Below are 6,606 nucleotides of genomic sequence, written 5' to 3' on the forward strand. Positions count from 1 at the left end.
GCCCAGGCTGATTTTGAACTCCTGATCCTTTTTGCTCACTCAGCTTTTCTAGTGCTAGCATGATAGGTATACACCATATTCTGATAGATAATTTACAGTGAATCTTAAGCTATGTCACAATAAAGTTGTTTATCGGTTGGTTGGCTTGCCGAATCCTAAGACAAAATGAGGCTCAGTAGCTTGTCTGGATCACAAGCCTTAAATATGGTGACATCAACTTACCCCTCCTTCACCTGCTGCTTTAATCGTCTCAGAGTTCCTCTACTCAGACCGTGTGAGCTCCTTAGCACCATGCTGTTTTCCCCCTAGCTACCAGGAAGCTTAATCTCCATGGTACCAAACCACAGTCTATCACCTGTTGCTGGAATATCTGTTCCATTTCCTTAGACCAGTTTCCCTTTCACTTCTATGGACCTTGGATTTTCTTAGGTTCATTTTCTCTTTTGTCTGGAATTACTTTTCTGAATCTTCTGATAACTCACTTAAGTTCTTTCAAAGAGGAAATTATCCCAGGTTATAAATAAAGTTAAGACCTCCTCTGCTCTGGTCCTCCCCAACCCCCATCCACAAACGTTAAAAGCGTGTTTGCTTACTCTGGACCAAGAGATGATCCCTTGTTCTCTGGTAGCCGCTGCAGTGGTGATCCTGACTGGGGACACTGGAACCCTGGTGACTGGATACACAGTGGTATTTTCTCAGGTTACAGAGGTGACACTCCACTCCTGTCTTCATTTCATTTTCTGAAAATTAAATACTTGGCAGGCTCTTCCTTGAGCTAATTAGCATCCCTTCTTAACATTTTAAGTAACTGCTCATTTAGAGCGGTGACTGATTGCACTGAGCTTAGCGTGCAGGAGGAGCTTCTGTTGGGAATAATCTACTTACCTAGGCTGTTTGTTTGAAGCAGGGATAAACAGATTTTTTTCTTTCCTTTTCAACATGCCAGGCATAAGTGAGAACAGGGCGATTAATGAAACTGCTTCTCACCATATAAAGTTTTGACTTTAGATACAAGCTTACTCCCTTTAAGCCCACAGGAAACAAAGGAAAACAACCTCTCTCCTATTCTGGAGGCCATTTAAATCTGTTACATTGCGGAGTATTTTTGGATCCTAAAATGGTCTGGGTAATTTTTCATTGGCTCTCCTGGGAATGCCACTTTGTGCTGTTATTTATAATCTACAGAAATTAATTATGCTGCTAATTAACAGCTTGCAAACACATTATTGCTCGAGGAGTTATTTATTCGGTTATGAAAGCATGACTTCAGGGGTCCATGTGATTCTTCATGACAGCTCTTTTGTTTCTTGCTTTTGTTGCTGGGTTTTCATGCGTCTAAGTTTCCTTAAAATCCTGCACAGAGGAGAGATGATCAGTCAGGATCTCAAGTGCATCAGCTGCTCTCCTAGGGATAGGAGGAGCATAAGAGCTGCACCGCCTTCGTAGCGCATGCCTGGGAGTGATTAGAGAAATTCCTAGGGCTAGAGATAGAGCTTGGTGGGTGAGCCCATGCAATCCCACACTGAGTCCAGGAGTCATCTCCAGTAGTGCCAGCTATAAGAGCAAACTGGAGAATTCAGGTGAAATTGTAGAATAAAAATTCTTAACCTAGTCCCAAAATGGAGTCAAGCATGCTCCTATAGAGCAGAGAAATCTTTGACTGATATGAACTTCACGCCCTTAGGCTGAGTGACTGTTCCAGGAACTTGAAAAAACACCTTTCCTGTCCTGGGATAACCACAGAATGCCTTTCCTGGAATGACCACAGGGTGCTCTAACGCCCTCTGTGGAATGTCACAACGCCCTGGCTGGAGTGTGACAATGGCTTAGGAGGTTGCCCGGAAAAACCTATACATGACTCTTTGCTAGGTGATGAATCTATAGTTTGGAATTTACCCCATTTCCTCTCCCCCCGGTTTGTGGTTTATGCCTTTATAAGCCTTGTAAAATCCCAGGCCGGGGTCGGACTCCTCTATTCCCTGCGTGGTGTATGAGTCTAGACCCCAGCATGCTGGCCTGAGCTCTTGTCCCGTCTTGCTTGTAATAAAACTTCCTCGTGTGATTGCAGCAAGTTCGGTCGATTGTGAGTCATTGGGTGGTCGCGCATCCCGAGACTTGAGTAAGGATCTCCCCAGTTCTGGGGGTCTTTCAAAATTAACAAGAGTGAGGGGCACTACACTGCTCTTGATGGCAGGCACATACTATTCAGCATCGTTCCTAATTCAAAGGAAGCCAATTCACCTTGTGCCCCTGGAGCCATTCTTTATCTTAAGTTGTCTCCATCCAGGACCTGACAAGCGTGTCTTCCTCTAACAGCACTCCCTGGTTCCTTCACACCTTTTAGAACCCAATATCCAACTACGCTAAGTTGAGATTCACCATTTCTACTGGAATCGAGAAACAATGATCCTTGCTAACTTTTTTAGAAAAGTCCAGAATCCTCTCTGATTGTGAGGTTTACAGGCTGGCTTCATTGCCCCAGGCTAGACCAGACATCACTTAAGTATAAGCTCTGACCTGGTGCTTCACAGAACTCAAGTTGTCCTGAACACTACTCCCTTCCTTGCTTTTAGACACAGACACTGTTCTCTCATAGCAAGTCTACTCCCCAGCTTAACTCATTGCCTCAAATATGGAAGGGACAAATTGTCAAGAAGGCTGGGAATAGAGCTCACTTAGTGCTTGCCTTGAATGCTAGAAGCCTGGTTTGGTCACCAACATGTCACTGACTGTGTGTGGCGACACACAACTGAAATCACTTGGTATAGAGGCAGGAGGATCAAAAGTTCAAGGTCTCCCTCAGCTTCACAGCCAGGTTTTAGATCACCTGTGGTACAGAAAACCTGATGAACAAGAAAGAGAATAATCCAGTGATACATTTCCTGAACTTTCATGAACACATTTAACCAATATCTGTGTCCATGAAGCTGGTATGCTTTCATCAAGATGTTCTTCTCTTCCCATCATCTTCCTCAAAGCTGACGCTCAGCCTCTGATATACGTGCGCTAGAACCCAATTTGCATCTATTCCTTCCTTCCTTCCTTCCTTCCTTCCTTCCTTCCTCCCTCCCTTCCTTCCTTCTTTCCTTTGTTCCTTCCTCCCTCCCTTCCTTCCTTCTTTCCTTTGTTCCTTCCTTCCTTCCTCTCTCCCTTCCTTCCTTCATTTTGTGTCTGGGGGTGGGTGGTATGCACACACACCAAAGCATGCACTTGGAAGTCAAAGGTCAACCTAACAGAGTTCTACCATGTGAGTCTTGGAAATCAAACTCTGGTAATCAGGCTTGGTGGCATGTGTCTCTACTCACTGGGCAATCCAGTCCTAGAACTTTTCTTTTGCAGACAACACTCGCAGACATGATGCAACAGACCCCAAATTTCAAAGTCAGGAGGTGGCAAAGCTGAGCCTTGATCCTGTAATGTGACTCCACCTTTCTGCCGCTTTTTACCATTCAGTGATCCTTGGCAGGAGCTGAGAAGAACATGCCAGTACAATTTGGTAGGGCATCCATGAATCTACCCCATCACATCTCTTACCAAGCAGTGCACTTTTTATCCAGAAGGCCATTTGGCATAGCAAGAAGCTGGAAACATCAAAGGAAATAACATGGCACAGATCTGAATTCTGACCCTCACCTAATAGCCACTTAAAAGCAGAAGGGTCCCATAAGAGCCTTTCCTGGTCAGTCTTTGCTAATTTAAAACAAGCTAGAAGTACCTGGAAAGAGGGGACCTCAGTAGAAAAAAAACCACTTCCATAAGATTTATCTGTTGGCAAGTCCATTGGGCATTTTCTTGACTAATGATTGACTAATGACTGATGTGAAGAAACATCAAGTTTTTGGATTATATAAGACAACAGGCTGAGAAAGCCAGGGGGAGCAAGCAGTAACCTCTATGGCCTCTGCTTCACTTCTTGTCTGTTCCTGCCTTGAGCTTCTACTACCTTGGCTAAGATGAAATAAACGCTTCTCCTGCACATTGCATTTGATCATGGTGTTTATCACATTGAAAGCAAACTGAGGTAGAAAGAAATGCATGGGGTCACTATTGCCATGCAAATGTCACTCATGCCACATTTTACCAATCACAAGTCAAAAGGCCAATTCAGCTTCACCAGTAGGAAGCCTTGATTGTCTAGCCTGCTGGAAATCTGAAGGAAGACTTGACAGACATCCTGCCCACCACTCAGAGGTGACTAGTCAAGGAGCAATTGTGTTCCCTGTTTTTCTCTTCAGAATTAGCCATGTGAAGAATTACCAAAGTGAAGCCTTGAAAAAGCCCTACAAGAAAGATATTATTTTCCTTAGCTTTCAAAGACCACTTCATTTCTTTTTCTCTGTACACAATTTTTCACTTTTATGAACCCAGACTCTTCCAAAGTTAGTTGACCCCAAGTACCTTTTTCATTCCCAGAGTGGCTGGAGCTAGTTGGCATTTGTGCCTTTTGAAAAATGATTGTTCTAAATGGAGCAGATTTCTGTAGATTAGAGTTACTTAAAAGAGAGTCCAAGTGACAGGTATCCAATGTTCCTTAGAGAAAAAGTTCTCTACATAAGTCAGAAACACTGATAAACATGCTGAGACAGTGTGCCTGACACAACCCAGGCTGGAGCCAGGAGAGGAGGACCAGAGAGATCTGGGCTATGTCATTTGTTCTGGCTCTGCAGGCCTTCTCCACTTCTCTGTTGATTCCTCTTGCCTAGGAATGACAAACCAGAGAACTTAATTTGCTTCTGAAATTAAAAATATCTGCAAGTAAAATGCCATCAACCTGGATTGGTACAGTCACCTGGACAATTATTAGAGACGAACTGCTGTGCCGATCTTGACTGACCAAAATGCCCCTCTTGAATACCATCTAACATCCGGCAGACAGGCTGTGATGTTCAGCAGCCTGGGCGGCCATGTTACAATTGAGTTACAGGAGGGAAAATAGCTCCGTGCTGACTTCATAATTATCATGATCTACTGTTATGATCCATCACAGAGCAAGCCGTCAGCAGAGCCACAATAAATCACTGCTATTTACATCACAACAAATCACAAGGAACTATTATTGGGAATCATAACTCACACTAGCTTCAGTTCATAATTACCCATATATGACTGTTTAGGTATATCATGTAGGTATCTCAGAAGGGAGAAATTTCGAGCTGCATCCTCTTGAAGACTCAGCTTCTCCAAAACAAGCATTCAAGATTTGGAAGGGTAAAAATGACAAGTCTCACTGTTTTCCCCTTTGGTGTCTGATGTAAGTAGCTAAGCCTCAGGCTCTGCCTATAAAATGCCATTAGCTAGCCACACAGTCCAACAGACTTGACTCTGCTATAGTTTGGATAGGAAATGTACCACCAAAAGGCTGGTGCTTTGAAGGTTTAGTCCCCTGCTCATGACACTGTAGAGAGCTGATGACTCATGGGTGCACTGAGGTCATCAGTAGATGAATCCATTAGTTCAAAGCTGAGGACATAGTGACTGGAGGGGTACCTTTGAAAGGTACCCACCCAATTCTAGATCCTGGCTGCTATATGATGGACAGCTTTGCTCGCCCGTAATATTCCGTTTCACCACAGGCTCAGAAACAGAGTCGAGTAACTAGGGAGTAAAAGCTCCGAAACCATGAATAGATAGAAAGCATCCCTCCTTTCAGTTATTCTACTTGGGCATCTTGACTCAGTGATGGAAGAGCTGACCAACAGAAACCCATTTCTGTAGGATCCAGCTTATTCAGGACAATGCAAGACTTGAGGAAACAAAATTCTTGAAGAATTGTCTCACAGATGTTCTAGCTCAACAAGATTCAAGCCCTGACTCCTGTGGATAGAGGCCAGGCAGCCATGTGCTTTGGGAAAAGATTAAGATTCTGGAGTAATCATTTTCAGTTGTACGTTAGCCACCAAATTTCTTAGGACCCATAGCAATGTCATGCCAACTCTATTGGAGAATGAAACAAAAGCTGACTATGTCTTTATTTCTAATTGTGGTATTTTGTTAATCGAAGCTTTTTGTCAGAGGACCAGCCGCAGCCTTCTTACACACCAAGGACCTGATAAGCCAGTTGTAACTGACACTCTCCTGCTCTAGTGAGGTAAAAGACCCAGGTATACAGAAACTGTTCATTACATAATATTGCGTAAGTTGTTCATTGGACACAGTCCCAATTTATCTCCGACCCAAAGCCAACCTCCTACTTCCTGGCATTTTCATACAAATAGGAACTAAAAGATGAAGATCTGCTGCAGTGCAAAGACCGATCTACCTCTAATTTGGGATCAACATTGATCTTGTACCTTGTACCACTCCCCAGCATGATATATGCTTGCGCTCTCTCTATCTCTCTGTCTCTCTGTCTCTCTGTCCCTCTGTCTCTCTGTCTCTCTCTCTCTGTCTCTCTGTCTCTCTGTCTCTCTGTCTCTCTCTCTCTGTCTCTCTGTCTCTCTGTCTCTCTCTCTGTCTCTCTGTCTCTCTGTCTCTCTGTCTCTCTCTCTCTCTTTCTCTCTCTCTCTCTGTCTCTCTGTCTCTCTCTCTCTCTCTGTCTCTCTGTTTCTCTGTCTCTCTGTCTCTCTGTCTCTCTGTCTCTCTGTCTCTGTCTCTCTGTCTCTCTGT

At 43.9% G+C, this 6,606-nt stretch overlaps 1 long non-coding RNA gene across 2 annotated transcripts in view; it reads right to left on the bottom strand.

Moving 5' to 3' along the window:
* Positions 1-1,229: 1,229 nt before the first annotated feature.
* Positions 1,230-6,606, bottom strand: part of LOC116069838 — a 15,409-nt gene continuing 10,032 nt past the window's right edge. The window contains exons 2-3 of one of the 2 annotated variants that reach the window (XR_004110154.1): positions 3,306-3,469; positions 1,230-1,353 (exon numbers count right to left, since the gene is read on the bottom strand). This is a non-coding gene — a long non-coding RNA (uncharacterized LOC116069838). The remainder of the gene's footprint in view (positions 1,354-3,305; positions 3,470-6,606) is intronic. The other variant, XR_004110153.1, reaches the window with a different exon arrangement.

The sequence above is a fragment of the Mastomys coucha genome, unplaced genomic scaffold (assembly GCF_008632895.1).
Source record: "Mastomys coucha isolate ucsf_1 unplaced genomic scaffold, UCSF_Mcou_1 pScaffold22, whole genome shotgun sequence".
In the NCBI taxonomy this organism is placed as follows: Eukaryota; Metazoa; Chordata; class Mammalia; order Rodentia; family Muridae; genus Mastomys; species Mastomys coucha.